This window comes from Monodelphis domestica, chromosome 6 (assembly GCF_027887165.1).
Source record: "Monodelphis domestica isolate mMonDom1 chromosome 6, mMonDom1.pri, whole genome shotgun sequence".
Taxonomy (NCBI): domain Eukaryota; kingdom Metazoa; phylum Chordata; class Mammalia; order Didelphimorphia; family Didelphidae; genus Monodelphis; species Monodelphis domestica.
The window spans coordinates 270713100-270739126 of NC_077232.1; the positions used below are offsets into that span (position 1 = coordinate 270713100).

At 34.7% G+C, this 26027-nt stretch overlaps 1 protein-coding gene across 2 annotated transcripts in view; it reads right to left on the reverse strand.

Moving 5' to 3' along the window:
- Window positions 1-26027, reverse strand: part of CFAP299 (cilia and flagella associated protein 299) — a 530824-nt gene that overhangs the window by 295905 nt on the left and 208892 nt on the right. The window lies entirely within an intron of this gene.

The following is a 26027-nucleotide window of genomic DNA, read 5'->3' on the forward strand; positions in this document are numbered from 1 at the left end:
ATATCAATAATGTGGAAATAGGTCTTGATCAATGACACATGTAAAACCCAATGGATTTATTTGACCCACATGATTTATGTGAGGAGGGGAGGATAAGAACATAAATCATGTAACCATGAAAAAATATTCTAAATATTCTAAATTCTAACTAAATAAAAATTTCAAATTAAAAAAAAAAGGTAGAGGATTTGAGACTGGGGAAAAAAACACTATTCTTCATACTTTTTCAATTCCCCATTCATATAAAGAGTAATTATGATTAATCACCTTGTATAATTAAAATTAAAAATTAATCACAAATGTGAGAAAGCTTAAAAAAAAAAACAGATATACTTGAGCCAACTAGGTGACTCAGTTGATTGAGAACCCGGCCTAGAGATAGGAAGTGCTGAGTTGAAATTTGGCCTAGCTGTATGATTCTAAGTGACTTAACCCCCACTGCCTAGCCCTTACCAGTCTTCTGCCTTGGAACCAATACTTATTACTGATCCCAAGATAGAAGGTAAAGGTTTATTAAAAAATGTTAAAAAAAAAAACAGATAAACTTTGGATTTTAAAAATCAATGTAATGGGGAGCTGGTCCAAGCATAGACGGCCTCTGATGGTATATCTTCACATGGAGTACTATATTTGAGGACATTTTATGTGATTCTTGTTGGCTTACAACATGTTGAAGAGGAGACTCTTGGCTGCAGAGGTATTCAAAATACCTATTAGCTTCACCTTCTATCTCTTTGACTCATTCACTTTCAGGCCAGCTTAGTGATTCTATTACTCCTGGTGTTTGGTCAAGGAAATTCTGAGAGGTTAAGAAAGCAACTGAGCTAATGGAGCGGGGAGTGTTTATCAGGAAGAAGAGAGAAAGACCTTCCCCTACCCCAATGCTAAATGCTTGCTGACCTGTGAAATAAAAAGGTGGAGAAAAAGTTCTTTCCTCAGAGATGAATTTCTTTTCAAATCTGTCATTTTGAAGCTTTCACTGAGGTTATCCCTGCCAGGAGGCTTGGGTAGGGCATAATGAGAGGTGGTAGAAGAATGGAAAAATGAGAGGCTAGGGCACAATAAGGAACCAATGAAGTTTATTGAGTAGAGGATGGTCAGATTTAAGCTTTAAAAGATCACTTTAACTTGTACAAAAATATTCATAGCTGCGCTCTTTGTGGTGGCAAAAAATTGGAAAATGAGGGGATGCCCTTCAATTGGGGAACGGTTGAACAAATTGTGGTATATGTTGGTGATAGAATACTATTGTGCTCAAAGGAATAATAAAGTGGAGGAGTTCCATGGCGACTGGAACAACCTCCAGGAAGTGATGCAGAGTGAGAGGAGCAGAACCAGGAAAACATTGTACACAGAAACTAATACGCTGTGGTACAATCGAATGTAATAGACTTCTCTACTAGCAGCAATGCAATAATCCAGGACAATTCTGAGGGACTTATGAGAAAGATGCCATCCACATCCAGAGAAAGAACTGTGTAAGTAGAAACACAGAAGAAAAACAATTGCTTGATCACATGGGTCGATGGGGATATGATTGGGGATATAGACTCTAAATGATCACCCTAGTGCAAACATCAACAATATGAAAATAGGTTTTGATCAATGACACAAGTAAAACCCAGGAATTGCGCATAGGCTAAGGGGTGGGGTGGGGGGGAAAGGGAGAGGGAAAGAACATGAATCATGTAACCATGGAAAAATATTCTAAATTAATTAATTAAACATAAATTTTCATTAAAAATAAAATAAACTAAAAGATCCCTTTAAACAGCTGAGTGAATGGACTAGAGGTATGAGAAGCTTGTGGCAGATGGACCCTCCAGTAGGATATTGTTATATTTCAGGATGACACCCAGTACCAGAGAGTAGCAATGTCAAAGGGGAGAAGGGACTGTGTTTGAGAGCTGTTACAAAAGTGAAATCAAATGGCCTTCAATATGACGTCGTAAAGGAAAATAATAAATATTGGAGGGAATGTGGCAAAATTGGGACACTAATGCATGGTTGAGTTGTGAAATGATCCAACCATTCTGGAAGGCAATTTGGAATTAGGCCCAAAGGACTCTTAAAAGAATGCATACCTTTTGATCCAACAATACCATTACTAGGCCTGTATCCCAAAGAGATTAAAAAAAATAAGAAAGGACCTGTTTGCACAATAATATTTAAAGCTGTGCCTTTTGTGGTGGCAAAGAATTAGAAACTAAGGGAATGTCCTTCAATTAGGGGATGACTGAACAAATTGTGGTATATAATGGTGATGGAATACTATTGTGGTATAAGAATGATGAACTGCTTAATTTCTATAAGAACTATATGAACTGATACAGAGTGAAATAAGCAGATCCAGGAGAACATTATACAAAATAACTGAAATATTGTGGGACAATCAAATGTGATAGACTGCTACAATGATCCAGGACAATTCTGAGGGACTTGTAAAAAAGAATGCTATCTACCCCCAGGGGAAGAAACATTTGAATAGAAATGCAGATGAAAACACATGATTTATCACTCGTTTATTTGAGTATATGATTTGAGGTTTGAGTTTTTTGAGAATATTCTCTTAAAATGAATAATATGGAAATATGTTTTGAGTAATAGCACATGTATATTCCAGTGGAATTGCTTGTCAACTCTTGGAGGGGAGAGGGAAGAAGGAAGGGAGACAACATGAATCAAGAAACTTTGGAAAACTTATGTGTAAATTTGTTACTGGACTAAAAGATAAAAAAAATAATAAAAAAAAAGAAATCAACTGGCCTTTGGCAAGAGATTGTACTATGGGGGAGATAAGGAAGAATGAAGAATCCAGGATAATACCTAAGCTATGACCCTTGGTGACTGCCAGCATGGTGGAGCCGCCTCTAGGGATAAGAAAGTTTAGTAGGAAGAGTGTTTGGAGGTTCATTTATGAGTTCTGTTTTGGAATTTAAGATGTGTATAGAACCACCAGTTCAAGGTTATCTAATTAACAGCTGAAGATATGAGACTGGAAGTCAGCAGAGAGATTAGGACTGTTAGGGTCCAGTGTGTCGCCTGTTGTACTGAGTAGCTCCCTGCTTGGGGCCCCCTCAGGACTAGATAAATAAATTTGAGAATCTATGTGCAGAGCTGATCATTGAACCCATGGAACTGATGACATCGCCAAATGAAATACAAGAGAGAGAAAAAATAAGGGGTCCAGGACAAAGGTGTATTGGCCAATTATGATTAGCAAATGTGACCTGGGCAAAGATTCAGCAAAGGAGACTGAGGCGTGTTCAACTAGGTAGAAGGAGAACCAAGAGAAAGTGGCATCACAAAAATCTAGAGAAAAGAGAGTATTGAGAAGAGAATGAGTTACAACACCAAAAGCTGCATTTTTTTTCCATTATAAAATCTTAGTACTTCTAGGAAAAACTGCTACTGTCAGGATCGTGGGGGAAAAAGGAGGGAAGAAATGAGAATATTCACCACTACCAGCTGTTTCTTTATATTTTTCATTTTAAGAGAAACCCTACTGGGATCTCTAAAAACTAGATTGTCCTACATCAATCAAAGCCCATATTGCTTAGGGGAACATAGGAAAACTGTGCTTATCTCCTTTTGGAAGTTGGGTGGGGGTAGGAAGGAAGGAATAATACTTGGCAAGTGGTCCCAATTCATTCTTCAGGAGAATAGAGGCCATTCTCACACTTTGGAATGAGAGTTGCCTAGACAACAAATTCATCTTATCTGAGTGAAAATTAGACTCTTATAGTTGTACAATCAGTGTGTTTTTCCATTATTCTGGGAAAAAGCAGAGTATTCTTTCCTGAAATTGGTTTCATATTCTCACACTTTTTTGTAAAGTCAGTTACCTATGGCCACATCTATACAGATGTCAAAACTTAGGGTAGGGCAGAGGCAAACAGCTTCAAGTTTTTAGTGTAACTCCCCCAAGACCCTACAATAATTTTAGAATACAATTTTGCTTCATGTGTTCTATGACCATGTCACAGTGACTCTGAATTCAACTTGAAATTGGAAAAGCTTTTTAAATTTCAAAAACAAAGACACAAAGATCTCAATTCCTAGATATCAGTCCTTTTTATAATTTAGATGAACCTCATTTTGGATTTCATTTCATTCACACCACTACTTTGCCATTTTTCTTCTCCAGTGTTTGGTAGAAAAAAAGACAAGGATTATTTTCATTTGTTGTGTTACTGTTATCTTATACACTCTCCTCTCTTACCATCACTCCTTTCCTCTCCCACCAGATTTCCTGTGTTCTGTAGCCACATTTGATCCCAGGACCTCTCTTCTATAAGTCTGACTCTCAATCCACTAAGCTACTTACTTAGTTGCCCCCTGCATGACCTGTTCTTGATGAAAACTTGTTTACTATTTCTAAACAATGCTTTCTTTTCTAGATGGGCAATGACTATCTCTTTCTTGATACATTCTATAATTTTATCAGCAATTTAAGTTATGATTATTTGTCAATAATTTGAAGATTTTGTTCTCTTTCTTTAAAAAAAAATCTTACCAAGATCTCGTCTCATTTCCTTTCTACAATTTTGTGGTTCTGCATTGATTTTCCACAATCTTTAAATTTCATCCATAATAGCTCAGAAATCATGTCTTCCATCTCTTTAAGGCTATCAGAATTGATTGAGAATAATTAATCACATACTCCCACTCTCATCTTTTTTCTCACCAATTATCATCGTTTGATGATGGCAGGCAGGATGGTTAGAATGCAGGCATCCATCACTTTCAAAAATACCATTTTTCTTCCTTATTGCAATTTGTGTCTTTAGAATTTCAGTGTTGAGCATCTCCTCATCCTCTTGGGCTGACTTTCCCGAAAAAAAATTTATTCTATGGAATCATTCTTCTTTATCCTCTGAACGTTCTGAAATCAGCTTTCCTTAAATTTATGGCACATATTAAGGACAACTAGGTGGTAGAGTGGATAAAGAGCTTATTTAAAACCTGGCCTCTTACATACACTTACTAGCTGTATAACCATGGGCTTAAACTCTTAACATTTAACCTCCCCTTTCCTCAGTTTCCTCTTCTGTAAAATTGGGATTAAATAAAACCCTCTCAGGGTTGTTGGGAAGTTAAAATGAGATAATATATGTGCAGCACTTAGCCCAGTACCTGACCCATAGAAAATGTTGTGTAAAGGTTAATTTTTGTTGTTGCTCTTGTTCTTATTGGGTTTTTGTTGGGTTTTCTTCCAGGTTGTTATAGGATCAGGGAGGGGGATTTCTCCTTTTTCTTTGTCTTTTAGAAACATCTTATGTTGACTGGAGGATAAAGAAGCATATGGCCTGAAAAGGGAATTCATGGAATTCAAGTAACTGGTTATTCTTTGATGTTCAGTGTAATATTTATTGGGAAAGGAAATAGGATTGGAAAAATGGGGGATAAAGGGAGGTTTGTAGGGGGTATGCCACTCCCAGTTGGCCCCTTCCCCCACAAACTGTCAGTCTTGTTTCCTTTCCACATCAGTTTCCTGAGTACTAGTCAAAGACACGACTTCCCAAGATAGGCTTTTTATGTCTAAAATGCTTTGACAACCAAGGTTTTTGACTTCTTGGGTTCCAGTATTCAGGGACTCATCTCTTAAAAGATTCCCTCCGTATTGTACTTCTTAGGAACAGGAGACAGTCTTGCAGCTGAAGAAGTAAAGTCATGACATGAAGTTGGTGTAGGGTGGTAATGGGCAGGAATTTTGGGCCTTTTCAAATCTTCATGCTATTTCCATGTGTTGCTTGGACAATTGCTTATCAGCTCCAGTCATCTTCCCCCCCCCCCCCCCCCCCCCGAGGAAACTGATCATTCTAATGAACTTTTTTCTTGTTGTTATTGTTATATGTTTTGGTAACCCAGTTTTTCAAGCCTGGGGCATTTTGCGTGCCACTGAATCTTCTGAAGACTCCTAATTGGTGGAGAATGCAGATGCAATGCAGAGTGGCTACATGAAGGGTAGAGTTGATGAAATATCATTCAGAAAAAGACTAGTGGTGACAGATTCTTTTGGGGAACGGCTCCAGGGAGGAGAGAAAAAAGAACTTTGGAAACTTCACATGTAAGGGACATTTGTCTGTCTTCCAGCTTGCCTTCTGAGAGAATTTCTTCTTGGACAAGATCAGGAATCTCTCTTTATTTTACCAAGATCTCAATTCCCAACAAAGAGCTCATTCACTCTTGCATTTTTCAAATCTGTACCATTTTTGAATTTCTATTTGTTTGAGTAAATGAGGTTACTCACTTTTCATGATTTATGATGGTCTTTTGTAAGAACAAGCCAAGTAGATTGGCATAATCTTGGATCATATCTATTCAAACTTCCTCATGAACTACAAATATAAATCGACATAACCCACGTGGACATACATATTTTACATGGGCAAACATGCACCTTCAATTTCTGTATGTATTTGTGGACTATTGTATAAACGTTTGTTGTCTATTTTGTGTTTCTTGTGGTTGGCAAAATAAAGGATGTTTCATATCTTATACCCACGTAGTCCACTAAATGTTCATATGGGAACTTGATACTTTTTCATCCACATTTGAGAAAACCTAGACATGAGCTATATATAAACTTTATTTTGGAGAATTTCCTGGATTAACTCCAGGTGTGGGAAAAAAGCCAGAAAGAAACTGACACTTTGGGGTCAAGTCCTTGGGCTCAAACCCAATTTGTGAGAGCCCATATTTTTAGGGGCTTTTGGGCCATGGGTCACATATTCTTTCATTTTTTGCTTAGTCATGCCATTAACATGGATATCTCAGTGTGTCTAATGGTTGCCTGAACATCCCTGGGCATGGAGGCATAGCACATACTTATTTAGGATGTTTTTTCTCTTGTGGGAACAGCTGGAATTTGCTCTTCAGGAGAATATAACACCTAATTTCTCCTTCCACCTGATCTGTCTTGAAATATTCTTAATTTCTGGATAGATTAATGGCTTGAGATTATTTAAAAAGATTTTAAAAGATTATTGTGGGCTATTATGTGGTTTGAAATTTTTTAAATGATTAGGAAGTGTTATTCATGTAATAAAATCTTACCTGAATTATTGGAAGAAATTAACCTGTGTTTCTTAATTTATCAGTCTATAGTATAAAATATTTCTCATGAAACAGATATATTTGTATTTATTATATGGTACTATTTGTACTATATGGTTGCCTAGGGGGGCATAGAAGATAGAATGCTGGACCTGGAATCAGGAAGATTCATTTTCATGAGTTCAAATCTGGTCTCAGACATTTACTAGCTATGTGATCCTGGGCATGTCACTTAACCCTATTTGCTGCCATGTCCTCATCTGCAAAATGAACTGGAGAAAGAAATGGTAAACTCCGGTATTTTTTCCAAGAAAATGCTGAAGGAGTTTACAAAAAGTCAAATATAATTGAAAATAACTGAACATCATCATTACTGTATATTTCTTTGATTTATGAATTCATAAACAATTTGATTAGAAACAGAAATATTCATTTGATTAAAAAGCCTTTTTATTTTTGTATTTACCTACTTATTAGGATCTTTCAAATATTTAATTTCCAGATTGCCTACATGAAGAATATGCTATCTTTTACAATTTGTAATTGGATTAGGAAGTCATTTTTAAAAGCTTAGAACTGTTAGTCATTTTGACAAGATGGGCATGTTGTCAGCTAAAAAGAGCTACTATAAAATTTTTTGATAGCTACTTATATAGTCTAATGTACAGGAAATACTTTTGTAAGGCCTCATGCCATGTCTTTTATTGCTGAATAAAATGAAGAAATAATTGCAAAAACTACACTTACTACATGATATTTGAAACTCCATGGAGTAAATTATTTAAAAAAATATTATGGTTGCTTATAAATTTCAGTTCCACAGTTTCCATGGTTATTGAAGTTTTGGCTTATGTTAGAAGTCCACACCTGAAAAAACATTGGTGCCAGTGTTTCAGTTAACAGAAAACTACCAATAATATAGCCCTGACATTTATCTAATGTTCACTATGTATTTATGTATATCCCTCTATCAGTTTTGTACTGTTAGTAAAAACAAAATCTTGCCAGAAAATATAACAGGATAAACACTTAATGTTTAGGATGTATAGTAAGCAAGTTATTATTATTATTACTTTTCTACTTATTTATGTGTAACTAAATGCACCCTTGAGTGACACACACTGTACTATAATGATATCATATTTTAGTTTGGGAGAGGCAGAGGGCTAAAGTCCTATTTTTGACACATCCTGGCTTTATGACCCTGAGGAGGTCACTTAACCTCCGGGTGCTCTACAAAACTCTTTAAGAATTTAAGTTGCAGAACAGTTGTGGAAGAGTTGCTAGTAAAGTGTTTGATCCCAGATTTGGACTCAAGTTTTTCTGGCTCCAAGCCCAGCACTCTATTTGCTGTACCAGCGAACTCAGGAAGAAACTCTGACAATTCAGAATTGAAGTGATTGGAGATGCAACCATACTGACATCATAGATGATCTCCAGAATTTATGGGCAAAAAGTTTATGACGTGGTAGCCAGTTTCCAGTGACCAACCTCTACAAATTTTAGCCACGTTAGTCCTCAGATCAGACTTGCAATATTGGCTTTTATAGCATTTCTAATGCTTCTACTTCATGATAAAAAATTAGAGTAATATGATAGGGTATGAATAAAAAGTCATATACATTAAATTAAGAAGGAAGATTTGCTATAAACCCTCTAGCATTCGTCATTTTCCTTTTTTTAAAAATTAACATTGCCAAAATGAAGAGTGGCACACAACCTCAGACTTGTTTTAATTTTTGTTTCTTTAATTATTTGTGACATATCATTTCTTTACATGGCAATTAATAGCTTGGATTCTTTCTTCAAAAACTACTTACTGACATCATTTGCCCAGTTTTGAATTAGTCAATAACTTTATAAGTTTGATTCATTTCCCTATACATCTTAGAGATGAGACCTTTATTAAAGAAATTTATTTGCAGAGATTTTTTTTCTCCATTTTTCTGCTACTTCTTTAATTTTAGGAGTAGTGATTTCTGTTTGTACAAAATTTGCATTTTATGTAATAAAAGAATCTAATTTTACTTCTTGTGATCTTCTCTATCAGTTGTTTGGTCTTTAAATCTTACTCTACTCATAGATCTGACATTTATTTTCTTCTTACTGCTCTAAATTTTTTACAACGTTGCCCTTTACATTTAAGGCATATAGCCATTTAGAGTTTATCTTGATATATGATGTATTTGCCTAATCCTAGTTTTTGCCATACTGCTTTGTGATTTTCCCTATAGTTTTTGTCATTTAGTGAGTTTTTGCTGGAATTATTCAGTATGTCAAACATTAGACTATAGTGTACCTTATCTGTTCTACTGTTCATCCTCTTTTTTCTAAACTATTACCAAATTACTTTGATCACTTCTGCTTTGTAGTTTAGTTTGGGACCTGGTTCGGCTAGATGCCCCTCCTTATGACTTTTAAAAACGAATTCCCTAAACAGAAAGGAAGATCAGTGGAATAGACTGGGGGAAAACGACCTCAGCAAGACAGTATACGATAAACCCAAAGATCCCAGCTTTTGGGACAAAAATCCACTATTCGATAAAAACTGCTGGGAAAATTGGAAGACAGTGTGGGAGAGACTAGGAATAGATCAACACCTCACACCCTACACCAAGATAAATTCAAAATGGGTGAGTGACTTAAACATAAAGAAGGAAACCATAAGTAAATTGGGTAAACACAGAATAGTATACATGTCAGACCTTTGGGAGGGGAAAGGCTTTAAAACCAAGCAAGATATAGAAAGAATCACAAAATGTAAAATAAATAATTTTGACTACATCAAACTAAAAAGCTTTTGTACAAACAAAACCAATATAACTAAAATCAGAAGGGAAACAACAAATTGGGAAAAAATCTTCATAGAAACCTCTGACAAAGGTTTAATTACTCATATTTATAATGAGCTAAATCAATTGTACAAAAAATCAAGCCATTCTCCAATTGATAAATGGGCAAGGGAAATGGATAGGCAGTTCTCAGATAAAGAAATCAAAACTATCAACAAGCACATGAAGAAGTGTTCTACATCTCTTATAATCAGAGAGATGCAAATCAAAACAACTCTGAGGTATCACCTCACACCTAGCAGATTGGCTAATATGACAGTTATGGAAAGTAATGAATGCTGGAGGGGATGTGGCAAAGTAGGGACATTAATTCATTGCTGGTGGAGTTGTGAACTGATCCAACCATTCTGGAGGGCAATTTGGAACTATGCCCAAAGGGCGACAAAAGAATATCTACCCTTTGACCCAGCCATAGCACTGCTGGGTCTGTACCCCAAAGAGATAATGGACACAAAGACTTGTACAAAAATATTCATAGCTGCGCTCTTTGTGGTGGCCAAAAACTGGAAAACGAGGGGATGCCCATCAATTGGGGAATGGCTGAACAAACTGTGGTATATGTTGGTGATGGAATACTATTGTGCTCAAAGGAATAATAAAGTGGAGAAGTTCCATGGAGACTGGAACAACCTCCAGGAAGTGATGCAGAGCGAGAGGAGCAGAACCAGGAGAACATTGTACACAGAGACTAATACACTGTGGTATAATCGAACGTAATGGACTTCTACATTAGGGGCGGTGTAATGTCCCTGAACAACTTTCAGGGATCCAGGAGAAAAAAAACACCATTCATAAGCAAAGGATAAACTATGGGAGTGGAAACACCGAGAAAAAGCAACTGCCTGAATACAGAGGTTGAGGGGATATGACAGAGGATAGACTTTAAATGAACACTCTAATGCAAATACTATCAACAAAGCAATGGGTTCAAATCAAGAAAACATCTAATGCCCAGTGGACTTACGCGTCGGCTATGGGGGGTGGGGGGGGAGGAAAAGAAAATGATCTATGTCTTTAACGAATAATGCTTGGAAATGATCAAATAAAATATATTAAAAAAAAAAAAACGAATTCCCTTGAGATTCTTAACCTTTTGTTTCTTCAAATGAATTTTATTATTTTTCTAACTCTATAAAATAATTATATGAAAATTTGTCTGATATTGCACTGAAATAAATTAGTATTGTTATTTTAGATTATATTGACCTATCTAATAACAAGCAATTAATATTTCTCTAATTATTTAGATCCATATTTATTTATCTAAAGAAGAGTCTTTGTAATTTTGTTCCTGTGTTTCTTGTGTATGTCTTTGGAGACTGTCAAGTATTTATATATATATTTTTTTAATTGAAATATTCTTTTCTATCTCTGATATATTTGATGTCATGTGCATTTGCTTTATATTCTGCATCTTTGCTGAATTGGTTAATTAGTTCAATTTGTTTTTCAGTTGACTGTAGGGTTCTTTAGATAAATCATAAATGTCATTTGTAAGAGTGATAATTTTGTTTCCCCTTTTCTTATGCTTCTTCATTTATCTTATGTTTCTAGTCATCAATATAACTAATTTCAAGTGCAATATCACTACTTATGGTGATAATAGGCATCTATGCTTTCTTTCTGATCTTATTGCATCTTCTTTAATATGACTATATAATATGATGACTCAATTTTTGATAGATTTTTCTTATCAAGTAAAGAGAGATCTGTTTATTCCTGTGCTTCCTAGTGTTTTTGTTTAAATAGGAATGGGTGTTGCATTTCATCAAAAGTTTTTTCTACTTCTGTTGATGTGATTGCATGACTTTTGTTCTTTTTATTACTGTCAATTATAGTTTTCCTAATATTCAATCAACCTTGAAATCTTGGTATATATCCAAGATCATATTGTGTTAGGTTGTCTTGATGTTTTAGTTAAAACGTCTGTATCAATACTCATTAGGAATATTGGTCTGTAGTGTTCTTTCTCTTTCAAGTCTCCTTTTCAAGATCACATTTTATCATAGCAGGAATTTGGCAGGCCCTTTTACTACTTTTTTCCAAATAGCATGTGTTTTTGAATGCATAATTTAAAAAATTAATAAATGAATATTTCATATTATCTTTTAAATCTTTGGTAGAATTAGCATGTAAATACATCCAGCATTGGGTTTTTTTCTTTGGGAATTCATTTGTGACTTGCATTTTTCTCTAGGTTTGTGTTTTTAGGTTTTCTATTTCTTGTTTTCTTAATCTGGGCATTCTGTATTTTGTGATTATTCATGCATCTCAGTTAGATTGTTAGTTTTATTGGCATGCAATTGGACAAAATAGTTACTAATTTTTCCTTTATATCTTAATTGATTTAGAATCCATCTTTTTTCCATTACTGATATGGGGAATTTGGTTTTTTTTTTTGGTCCAAAATGTTTTTTTATTGTTCAACAAAATCTACCAGTGGCCCCTTTTGGGGTTTTCTTGGCAAAGATACCAGAGTGCTTTGGGATTTCCTTTTCTAGCTCATCTTTAAGGATGAGGAACTGGAGCAATTGAGGTTAAATGACTTGCCTAGGGTCACACAGCTGATCTCAGAGGTCAGATTTGAACCCATGAAAATGAATCTTCCTGATTTCAGGCCTGACATTTTATCCACTGCAGTATCTAGCGACCCTTAAAAACAAACAAACCAAAAAAATTAACTAATGGTTTATCTAATTAAGAAAAAAAACAGTTCCTAGTTTTATTTATTAACTTAATGGTCTTGTTTTGCTTTCAATGTTATTAATTTTTCCTTTGATTTTAAGGATTTCTACTTTGGTGTTTAATTAAGAGTTTAATTTGTTGATTTAATAGTTTGATGGGTTTTTTTTTTAAGTTTCAAATTCAAATTTGTCGATCTGTTCTTTCTCCTTTATTGATGAAAATATTTAGATATAGTTTCCCCTAAGGACTAGAGTTCTTTCCCCAAATTTTTGGCATGCTTTTTCACTGTTTTATTATCCTTAATGAAATTATTGATATTTCTAAGCTTTGGTTGTTGACTATATGAATTAATTTTTAATCTTTCATCAGTGTTTGTTTTTATTGATTGGAATATGGTTTATGAAAGCCATATTTAATATTTTTATTTTTATTCCTTTGGACACATGGTTTTCATGGGGGGAAGGTGCCATACATCACTGAATTATATGTATACTCTTCCCAATCAATTTGCCAAACCTTTGAACAAAAATAGAAGCAAAATAAAAGTTAACAAGTTTTGCTTTCCCTCTCTTTTCAGTTATTTTTGCCTCATCTTCCCCAAGCAAAGGAAGCTGGTGGCACATTAGAAAGTGCCAGGTCTGGAGTCAGAAAGACTTAAGTTCAAATCCTACCTCAGACACTTAGGAAGTCACTTTACCTTTTTTTTAGCCTCAGTTTCCTCATCTGTATAATGGGGATAAAAATAGTTCCTATCTCCTAGGGTAGATGTGAAGATCAAATGAAATAATAACTACAAAATGTTTAGTGCAGTGCCTGGAAGATAGTAAGCGTTATATAAATGTTAATGCTATTACTGCTACTGCTACTACTACTACTACTACAAACATTACTATTACCACTACCACCACCACTACCACCACCACCACCACCACCACTACTACTACTACTACTACTACTACTACTACTACTACTACTACTACTGCTGCTGCTGCTGCTAACACCACCACTACTACTACCATCATCATCAGTACCACTATTGCTGCTGCTACTAGTTTCCCTATCCTCATAGTATGACTGGATGAGTTTGCTCAGATAAGAGAGTGAGAGAAACAACATGTACCAGAGAAGACTTTAGAGAAAAGGGTTGTAATATTTGCTAAGTTGGTGGGTGAATTTATTATTTTTTAAATTAGGTTTATTTATTTAATTAATTTAGAAGATTTTTTCCATGGTTCCATGATTCATGTTCTTTCCTTCCCCTCCTCCCACCCTCCAAAAGCCAATGAGCAGTTCCACTGGGTTTTACATGTGTCCTTGATCAGAACCCATTTTCATGTTGTTGATGTTTACACTAGGGTGATTGCTTAGTCTACATCCCTAATCATATCCCCATTGATCCATGTGATCAAGCAGTTGTTTTTCTTCATGTTTCTACTCCCACAGTTTTTCCTCTGAATGTGGATAGCATTTTTTCTCATAGTTATCTCCAAGTTGTTCAGGATCACTGCATTGCCACTAATGGAGAAGTCCATTATGTTCGATTGTACCACAGTGTATCAGTTTCTGTGTACAATGTTCTCCTGGTTCTGCTCCTCTCGCTCTGCATCACTTCCTGGAGGTTATTCCAGTCTCCATGGAATTCCTCCACTTTATTATTCCTTTGAGCACAATAGTATTCCATCAGGTGGGTGACTTTATTAGAGAGATACAAAAGGATTGCCTTTGAGGGACAAGTAGAGATTATGAAATATGAATTTACAATAGACCCCAGTTGATATAGTTTTGCTACTTTTACAGCTACATTGAGAAATCCATGAATGGGTGCTAACTAAGGTGATGGTGTCTGGGGGAGAGCAATCCATTGTTGAAGTATGGTAAGGAATGAATTGTAATAGGAGAATAAGATGAGAGATTCAGACATGAAGGATATATAGTTAAACTGCATGACCAAATTTGAATAAGGAAAAGTGGAGAATATAGCCAGTTAAAGAGTGATAACTGAAAAATACTGAAGGGTGGAGGGAAGTCATAAAGAGGATGAAATATAAGGTTAGGGGTCATAAGTGAAAGACTAAATGATAAAAGATTATGGTGACACAAAGGAATTTCAGTTTCTGAACATGGAAAAGGAATACTTTTGTATAAAGGCAAAATGGTACGATTCTTTTTGTGTACCAATGGTGGAATGGAGAAATGAATCATGTGAATCGAGTAAATTGAGGACCTGTGAATTTAGGCAGTTAGAATAAATATCAATATATGTGTTTGAGTCTCCTACTATAAGGGTAGGAATTGGGAAGGAAAGAACCAGGCACTGAACCAATTTAAGAAAGAAGGAGAATGTCCTGAAGTTCAATAATTAATAGGCACTGGGATATGGGTAGAATAAACATTTTGATAGTATAAATCTCATATAAGGATATGTTGCTCTTATTATTATTATCCCAGTTTTACAGATGAGAAATCTGAGACTAATGAGTTAATGTAATTTGTTCAGGGACACACAACTAGTATTATCTGAGTTAGGATTCAAAACTATCAATCCCAACCCTTAATGTGCAGCTGAAAAGGAAGGTTAAATAATCAAACTTTGCCTAAAGAATCAAAATGAATTGTTCCAGGTCTGAACCTGTTGATTAAGGAGACATCTAGTTCAATGATAGAAACAAAAAATAACTCATCTCTCTGCTAAGGAAATTCCTTTATCCATTAACTTATATACTCCCCAGTGTAAAAACTGTCAGTACAGCAACTGAAATGTCTTTATCTTATGAGTGTACGATCATTTTTGGAAAGGAGATATTTAGAGGGTTTTTAACAAAATTATGGTCTCTGGCTTACTGTGGCTCTCTGACTTCTCAAATGGAAAGGAAATGTGCTGCTCTCTTGATTACTAAAATTAATAAAAGAAAATATCTTCCTTTAAATGCCAAGTGCATTTGTGATAAGACATGTTTTCTGATCAGAAATGGTGAATCAAGAATTGAAGAATCAGAGAAATATTAGGACGGTAGAGATGTCATCATTATGTTTTCTTTGTGATCAGGATTGAGAGCCATAATTTGCTTTGACTAAAAAAACTCCACCACTTCCTAATCATGTACAATAACACACAAAAACCAAGCCTCTAATTACATTAGTTAATGGAACCACTTTTTAAGGTTTGCCAAGAAATAAACTTCAACTTATTTTATTCCCATTGACTCAAACTACAACCAACAATTTATGTTCTGGGGGCATCAAAGAATGAAGCCATCAAATCTCCCACTGTACTAGTTTCAATTCCTATGGAATGGTTTCTACAAAATAGACTGAAGTAACTAATTGTAGTCAGCTAATGTGAAAAACTGCAATTGTTAAGGACCTAAGCCCCTTCTATTCAGTTTTGTAATCTGAAAAGCACATAAAATGTAATTTGGATATTGCTTGCCCCAAATAAGAAAATGATAAAAGGAAATATCTTGGTCTGAAATTTCATAAAACACAGCACTTATAGGCAAGAGGGGGAGAGGGAGAGAGAACTAGGTTTCAAATGCCATCTGGATTTGTTCAATTTGAATTGAATTATGGAAGACAACTTTCATTTATTTTTTTAAAAATTACTATTTACTATTTTGTTTGAATGTAAAGCTTCTATAAAAACTAGACTTCACACTTCATAAATAGTTAGATCAATTTTTTAAAAAAATAAGTTGTTTCTCCTAAGAAAGCACTAAAAGAACATAATATCTTGCTCTGAAATTTAATTAAATGCAACATTTGTAGATTTTTTCATTCCCCACAATAAAAACTGGAACCATATTAGTGATGCTTTCATGGATTCCTGATTTTCATAGGATTTTGGTTGTTCATTCCATCTCTCAATATAGATCATAACACCTCAACTTATTATTGCTGTTTTACCAAAATGTCTACTTGTGGTAGAAAATTCTCTAATGACGTTAAGGTTCTTCCATAATTAAAATGGCATAAAGCACCCATATGATGTCTGGGCTGGGTCCCCTACTTAAAAAGAATTCAGAAGCAGAGATTTTCCTTTCTAAGTGACAGACGTTTTAATAAAAAGAATCTTAGATGGAGCCTTGATTGCTCACACCTGTGCATTCTAATAAAAGTTAACATCTAATTAAATTCTCCCACAGATAAACACACACACAGAAACCCAGCCTGAGTAAAAAGAAGAAAGTCATAAGATACACAATTTAAACACAACATTCTTCTCCTTTGTGTTTGTCTGAGTAACCACTGACAGCTTCAATTACCTGGTTACTATTATGCAAATCAGATTAAAGGCAGAAGTCATGCACCTGGGCATAGCTTCGGATTTAATATTTCTAATAGTTCTGGAAGCCTGTTCTACAGAAAAGCTTTGGGAACTGCACAGCTCATATGACAATAGATCAGGTGAAAAGCTTTTCATAGATAATAGTTTCAAAGAATTTAATCCCGCCCAGAAGGCTTGAGGCTTAGACCTAGTTGTATGGGAAGTGAACCTAACAAAAGTACTTGAAATTATTGAAATGTTTGTTTAGTAATAGAATTCTGTGCCCAATTACTTTCAAGTAATGAGAAATTGAAATGGTTTTAGCCATCTATAAAGAGCTTTCAATTTCAGGGTCTTTGGTGTTTCTTAGCTTCCGCCCATAGAAACCTAAATCAGAACTGCTTGTTTCTGTTCCCAGGAATCACTTGTGCAACTCATACTTAATATGCATACTTTTATTTAGGATTTAGCTACTGAATAACTCATCTACTGCCATCATAGAGGTGATAAAAAAAATTTAGATAAACAAGGAGTTTTAAAAATGTGTATGCTACAATGCTGATCATTCATCATCTTCTTCAATTCTGTTTCCCCCAGATGTTTATTTTATCCTTTATTAAATTTTTTTCAATTATGTGTAGAAACAATTTTTTTTCTGATATTTTCTGATTCGGTTTCTCTCTATCTTTTCTTCTTCTCCTCCTCAAGGTGGTAAACAGTATGACATAGGTGTTACCATTGCTTTTGTGCAACACATATTTCTATATCTTTGTGTTGTGAATGAAGACACATCATATATCAAAAAAAAAAACAACCCACTTCATGAAGGAAACAAAGTGAAGGATGGCATGATTTGATCTGCAATCAGATCCTAACAGTTCCTTCTTTGGCTGTGGATAGTGTGGTATCCACTTGAAATCTGAAGACCCCAATTTTGCCCCTGTTACCCTAGCCTCAGGCCAGTCTCATTCCCAACCCTAACAACCTGTCAGTGTGTGTTTGATGCCCTGAGTTCCCCAAAGAGTGTATAAAATCCTCATGTTTTATTGTTCTTTGGAGAATCTTCTAGTTTGTTGATTCCTCCCAGAGATACTGTCCCCAGAGCCCCAGGGTTTTGACTCAGTGTAGTTTTTGGCTCTTGGCTCTGTGATAGTGGCCAAATTATATTGAATACTATCTTTTTCCTGATTAAAGACTTGGTTTTTCTGACTATGTTAGTAGTTCTGTGTTTTTCCAAGTTGAAGTATTTTTTTTTAAATCATAAGTCACTTGAGATAATTGTAGATCCTCATTTTGCTAATAGTTTAGTCCTTAACAGGTGATCATCATACAATATTTCTGTTATTGTTTACACTGTTCTCCTGATTCTTCTCACTTCACTTTGCATATAAGTTCATATAAGTTTCCCCAGGTTTTTCTGAGCTCATTCTGCTTTTCATTTCTTATGGTGCAATAGTTTTCCATTACAACCACATACCACAGCTTATTCAGACATTCCCCAGTTGATGGACATTCCCTTAGTTTCCAATTCTTTGTCACTACAAAAAGGACTGTTAAAATATTTTTATAGAAATAGATTCTCTCCCCCTATTTCTTTGGGATACAGATGCAGTAATTGTATTGTTGGGTCAAAAGGTATACATATATTCTATGGCACTTTGTATATGTATCACTCTATATTGTTCTCCAGAATGGTCCTATCAGTTCACAGTTCCATCAACAATCCATTAGTTTCTCAATTTCCCAAAAATTCCTGCAACATTAATCATTTTTATTTTTGGTCACATTTTTTGCATTTCTCTAATCAGTACTGATTTGAAGCATTTCCTCACATAACTATAGATAGTTTTAATTTCTTAATCTGAGCATTACCTGTTCATATCCTTTGAACATTTATCAATTGGGGAATGCTTTGCATTATTAGAAATTTGTCATAGTCTACACCTTAGAAAATAGGGATTTTGTCAAAAGATATTTGTTATAAGATTTCCCCCTCAATTTGTCATTTCCCTTTTTATCTTGCTTGCTTAGGTTTTGATTGTACAGAAACTTTTTAATTTAATGCAATCAATTATCCATTTTATTTTTTGTAGTGTTCTTTACATCTTATTTGGTCATAAATTCCCCTTTATCCATAAGCCTGACAGGTAAGCTTTTCTGTGTTTCCCTAATTTGTTTATGGTATTCCCCTTTATAGCTAAGATCAAGTATCCATTTTGAGTTTATTCTGGTGTAACGTGTCAGATGTTGATTTGTGCCTACTTGCTGCTAAGTTGTTTTTAAGTTTTCTCAGCAGTTTTTGTCAGATAATGAGTTCTCCCAATAGTTTGGATTTTGGGATTTATTGAACACTACGTTACTATGGTCATTAACTACTGTGCTTTAATTTCCTAATCTATTCTATTGATTAACCACTTTATTTCTTAGCCACTATCACATTGTTTTGATGAATGCTGCTCTATAATAGAATCTGAGATCTGGTACACGTAGGCCTCCTTCCTTTACATATTTTTTCATTAATTCCCTTTGTATTCTTGAACTTTTGTTCTTCCATGTGAATTTTGTTATTATTTTTCTAGTTCTAATTAATAATTTTTGGTAGTTTGACTGAAATAGCACTGAAGAAGTAAATTAATTTAGGTATAATTATCATTTTTATTATATTGGTTTAGCCTATCCATAAGCAATTAACATTTTTCCAATTGTTTAGTTCTAACTATTTATGTGAAAAATAATTTTATTGTGTTCATATAATTCCTGGGTTTGTTTTGGTAAGTATATTCTTAGGTATTTTATTTTGTTTACAGTTATTTTAAGTGAACTTTCCTTTTCTCTATCTTGCTATTGCCAAGATTTCAACTTAGTACCACATCATTGCAGATGATGGGAAAGTGTTAATTGCAAAGTAAATGGATGAAAGTAGAAAGGGCATTGCCTAGTCAGAGTTGCAAAAATTTATGAATGCCTTGAGTGGTTTTTTTTTTTTTTACCAAATTACCAAATTACCAAACTGTTCTAGTAGATAGTAAATGCCATGTTTCTTTGCCACAGTGCCACTTTCAAGCACAAAATATGTGAAATAGATATTTGTAATCCTAAACTTTCAGTTAGGTTAAAATGAAGTAAATTAGCCTCTGTAAAAAAGTATAAAATAATAAATTTAGATTTAAATAAAATAACAAATTTATAAGGTGTTGGAATAATACAAATACATACCTATATAACTATATGTCAATAACTACAAAATAGTTCACTAAAGACTTCATTTAATTTTTACAGAAGCTTTTATTGAGTCCTGGTACAAATTAGTGTATGCTAAATTAGATGTCAAATAGTGTAAAAAATTTTAATTAAAAATATTGATGTAATTAATTTATCTCCTTATATTATTAAGAAGGTTTTCAGACTCTAAATGTACACCCTAATGCAAATACCAACAACATGGAAATGGGTTTGAATCAGGGACACATGTGATACCCAGTGGAATTGCTCATTGGCTATGGGAGGGGTGGTGGTGTGGGGGGGAGGAAAAGAAGATGATCTTTGTTTCCAAGGAATGTTTGAAAGTGACCAAATAAAATAATGTTTAAAAGGGGGAAAAAAGTGTTTTCAATGTTGCTAATTATGTTCATTTTTCTTAAACCCTCAGAATGTCATGATGTATGAAAAACTGATAATAAATATGAGTTTCATAAAATTATGAGAAATATCTTTGTAGATATATTGTGGATATCTTTGTTGCAAGTTCCTTCTATGAGATGGAGCAAAATTTCTGTCAGATACTAGAAAACACCATCTCCAACTCATCATGCATCTATGAAAAAGTACTTAAAATTAGAATTAATTAGCCATCCATTTCTGGAAATATTAGTAATAACTTGCAAAATGTATGTACCTATTAAACTGCATGTTACCCTAACAAACAATATATGAAAAGCTTTGTTAACTGCAAATGTTAAATTCTGAAGCACACCAGTGCAGAAACTCATTCATATACCATGACAACAATATTATATAAGGAAAAACAGCAGTTGCTACAATGCTTGAAAATTTAATAGAGATACTTCTATAATGCTAGAAAAAAATATTTTAGTGAACTGATTTACAGAGTTTCTTTCCCTAAATCATATTTATATTTTGAGATGATATATTTTTAATTTTTTAAATATATGAATCAATTTCATTTATCTATTTACTCCATATCAAATGAAAGATTACGCATTTTAAGTTTTTGATCCTATCAGAAAATCCCAGGCTATAAATGGAGATTTTGAATCCTAGACTTCATTCCCAAGAAGTCCTTGGTATTTCCCAGAATTTCTTATAATCTCTCCTGCATCTCCACATTGACGAGATCACATTATTGGTTTTTAACTGGCAGTAATACCTCCCACATCCTCTCTTCTGGCATGAGCAGTGATGGTGGTAAGGTGGAAATGGCTGAAATGGCTAACCAGCCATGGACACGTGGTTTTTATTTTGTACCCTCTTGTTCCTTGATTTTAATGATCTTTAATAAACCTCATTAAATATAATAATTGCATTATTAGAGATATAAATTTAATTTTTATAGTTTTTAGTGACCAGAAAGGACGAGAATTACTCTTAATTTTTTTTAAGATAGCCTAGATAATTTTTTTAAGCCATGTTTCTCCTGCCAAGGCTTTTCTCCCACCCACCCCATCAACCCACCCACCCTTGCAAAGCTGCTTCTCCTGATTCAGCTCACTCCTGCTGCCAGCTCCTGCCTCCACCCATCCACTCCTAACCTTCTTGACCCAGATCTCTCACTGGGCCAGGCCCTGGCACCAGCAACTCTACTCTTGATATCTGGCCTCTGACCCAGATTGCTCATCCAACCCCAAGCCCAGCCCTACTAGGCTGCTGGTAGCTGCCCCTGTGTCTTTGGAATCACAAGCCAATTGGTAAAAACTGGGGCATTCTTCCTTAGGCAACAATTAGCCTCCACATGGCAGGAGACCTGGGGGTGGGTGGGCGGCAAGGAGAAGGAAGAGACTTTTCCAAAGAGGAAGTTGATTACAAGCATGGTATATTCTATGAGAGAGCAGTGCATTGCCTATTTCAAACAGCTTCCAGCTTTAGGATGCTTTTTCATGACTGCACTGATCCTTTTACTTATCTTGCCTGAGATTCAGGGGAGAAATTCATCTCCCTACAACAACCTTTTGCCATTTGGGCCTACCCAGTTTGGGATTCCTAAAACCCATGTTCTCCCTTGCTATGGGAGATTCCACAGTGCTGACAAAAGGAATCTCAATGGATAAAAAAAGGAACTGTAGGTGAAATTTTTAAGACTTTTCAGACTAAAATGTTTTATAAAAGTCTCTGTATTTTATTGTATTTTGCTGATTGTTTTGTTTAAGATTTAATTTTGTGATTTTGAGTTCATATACTAATGTATTCAATACTTTCTGTTACACCGAATCATTTTAATGTCCTAGGATTTAACTGCTCTTATATTCTGTTACCTTTCCCTTATAACTGCTGAACAAATATAATTGAATAAGACCATATAAAAAAAGCTTTTTTTTCTATTTTGGCTATGTAAATTGTCACATAGAGGATGAATGAACTTCATCAAAACTGTATACAATTTGGGGGCAGCTGGGTAGCTCAGTGGATTGAGAACCAGGCCTAGAGACGGGAGGTCCTAGGTTCAAATCTGGGCTCAGCCACTTCCTAGCTGTGTGACCCTGGGCAAGTCACTTGACCCCCATTGCCTAGCCCTTACCACTCTTCTGCCTTGGAGCCAATACACAGTATTGACTCCAAGACGGAAGGTAAGGGTTTTTAAAAAAAAAAAAAACTGTATACAATTTATAACAACCTTTGGTAAATTTAATGAGCTAAATATCTTAATTTAATTTTAAGGGGTCTTTAGACATGATTTTAAGATTTTTTTTCCCAACAACTCTGATCATTTTGCCTGTCTGTAACAGGAGGTAAGGTCCATTTTAGAAGCTGAAAGTGAAGTACAATTATAATCCCCACCTCTCGATGGGATAGAACAGTCTTATACCAAAGGTGCTGGGAAGTTGATTCCAGGGCACAGTATCCCTGGATGACTCCCCAAAGAGGAGAATCTCTCATTTGTAACTCCTCAGCTTACTATACCCTTCCACCACAATGATCTCTAGATTCCTGGTGACATTGTCAGACCCAACATCAACAGTACAGAGGTTTAGTTTTTTCTAGACTCCTCTGCCACATTTTTGTAATGATGGCAGAAATAGATTTTTTTGAAATATCTCAGCCAAGGTTGAAACATTATTACACCTGAAAAACTTGTGACAAGTATCCATTAGTTTTTTTCTAAGTTTTTTTCTTTATATGTCATACAGCAGGTTCATGTAAAATATGATAGTGGGTTTGTTTGCTATTGTCATTAAATGGGCTATTATAACGTTGGGGATTCTGATACTTTTTGAATGTGCATTAAATGTTGTACTACTGTTCTTTATAAAAAACTGTTACTTTGTGAAAATCATTTGCTTGTACTCACAGTGAATCATGGCCAGATTTGAAGAGGAAATGGATCTCATTTTTGGTGAGAAACTTTTGTATTCTATATTTCCTTAACTGACACAGTGTGTCAATGATTATAAGGTATATTTTTTATTTTTTAAACTCTTATTATTATATTTTCTCGCATGAACAATATACGATTTCAGTTTTTTAAATTTTTTTCTCTCCTTTTTGTATTTGAAGCACATGTAACCAGTATTGAGAAGATTTTCTTTAACTTTTTTGATTTTACAGTAATATAAATTTAAAATATATTTGCTATAATGTCAATGCATACCCAAAAGGCTTTAGACTATAAAAATGATGTCATTGATTATTTTTAAAAATTAAGGGACTTTGCTTAATGATTCTGTCTGATTCCAGGACAAGAAAATAAAAAAGAGCCATTGAACAGTGCCAAAGAAACACAAAGCTAAACTGCATAGTGCCAATTGAGCACAAGGTCAAAGAGACCAACCAATCCCGGCAGGATTAATGAAAATTTTGAGCCAAGACAAGAGGACTTGAACTTGTTTGGCATTCGAGGTTTCGGCTGTTTAACATGTGTTAAAGGCAGGTCTTCCTTGTCCCACATTCTACCAAGTATCTCAAATTTGACTCCTACCTGGCTCCTTTTCTGTCTTTCATAGTATGGCAAACTTTCTATAGTCCTGGTTACTGATGGGGTAAATGTATAATTGCTTAAATCATTTTAATTGGATCCTGATTCAAGGACCTGTTATAGATTTATTTTTCTTTTACTTAGAATTTTTACACATAAGACTTTGATAGTCTATATTTCATCCAGAAATTATTTTTTTAATTTGGATTTTTTTATTTTTTTAATTTCTCTTGCCAGTTGATTAATATACCTCATAACTCAACCATGCATCCCTAAGTGACCCCTGTGTCTTTCAATCACCCTCTTCAGGGGGGTATATATAATTATTATTTTTAATTGCCAAGTGTAAATTCCTTTTGAGAGTAATTTTAGGTTAAGAAACATGCTACCTCTCCAAATTCAGAAAGTGAACTGTTTGGAGAAGGCACCATGAAGATGCCCCCACAGACCACATGCTGCACCAGAAGATCCAGAGTGACCTTTGGGATGTGGTGATTTGAACTGTGTGTGTGGAGTTTAAATTCATTATTTTGTGTGTATACTCTTATGCTGAAGGGGACTGCCCCCTAACTGGCTTTTTGTCAATGGGCCTTGTAATTATTATTTTTGTTCTCTTTTCCTCTTATTCTCAAAGTATTGCAATTTCATAGCTGGTATGTTTACAAGACCCACTGGAGAGACTAGTCTCCCATGGGTCTCAGGGGAAAATGTATAAATGGAGATTTTGAACCCTAGATTTCATTCCCCAGAAGTCCTTGGTGTTTCCCAGAATTCCCTATAATCTCTCCTGAGTCTCCACATTGGCTAGATCTCGTTATTGGTACTTAACTGGCAGTAATACCTCCTATGTCCTCTCTTCTGGCATGATGTAGCATGAGCAGTGATGATGGTAAGATGGGGATGGCTGAAATGGCTAACCAGCCATGGGCATGTGGCTTTTATTTTGTATCCTCTTATTCCTTGATTTCTAATGATCTTTAATAACCCTCATCAAATACAATAATTTTATTATTAGAAATATAAATTTAGTTGTTACACCAAGATCTTGGAGTTAGACAGGATTTCAGTGGCCATCTAGTCCAAGCTATTCTGAAAGGGATTTAAAATATGATTGAAAAGTATTAATCCAGTCTCTGCTTAATGACTTCTAATGAGAAAGAAGTCACATTTTTCTGAGTTAACATAGGCAGTCCATTTTGGGGAAATTTCAATTGTTAGGAAGTTTTTCTTGACTTCAATTTTAAATTTGCTTCTTTATAACATTTTAGCCATGGCTCTCCAGTCTTGTATCGGCAAAGTTGATTATTTTTTTTTAACCAGAGTGTAAGACTTTACATTTATCCCTACTGGATCTTGCTTTGGCAGGTAGGTAGCACTATAGATAGACTGATAGGCTTGTAGTCAAGAGGATTTGAGTTCAATTCTTAGTCATTTATTAACTCTCGTGACTTCTGTTACTGCTACTGTATATGCATATCAACAGCTGTATATAAGCACCTATTATGTGTTAGGTCAATAAAAATGTTGTCTTTTATAAAGAGAAAATGTATATAAAGATGAAGAACTGAAATAATTTCAACCTTTATATTCCAAGCTCTCTGCTTCTTTATAGTGGTTGGTGCTAAATTTTGTGTGAACCTGACTGTGGCTTCATGTCTTCAGAATGGCCTCTTTATCACTACTTTAAATATTTTCTCCTTGACTCAGGAGCTCTGGAATTTGACTATACTATTAGAGGGAGTTTCCCTTTTGGGATCTCTTTTTGAAGGTGATTGGTAGATTCCTTCAGTTTCTACTTTGCCCTCTGGTTCTAAGAATATGAACAGTTACCCTTGTTAGTTTCTTGACATATATCTAGGCTCTTTCTTTGATCATAGATTTCAAGTAATCCAACTATTCTTAAAATAACTCTCCTCTATTTTTTTTCTAGGTCAGTTGTTTTTCTGAAGAGTATTTCACATTTTTTCTATTTTCAGACTTTTGACTTTGTTTTATTATTTCTTGGTGAGTTATATAAACT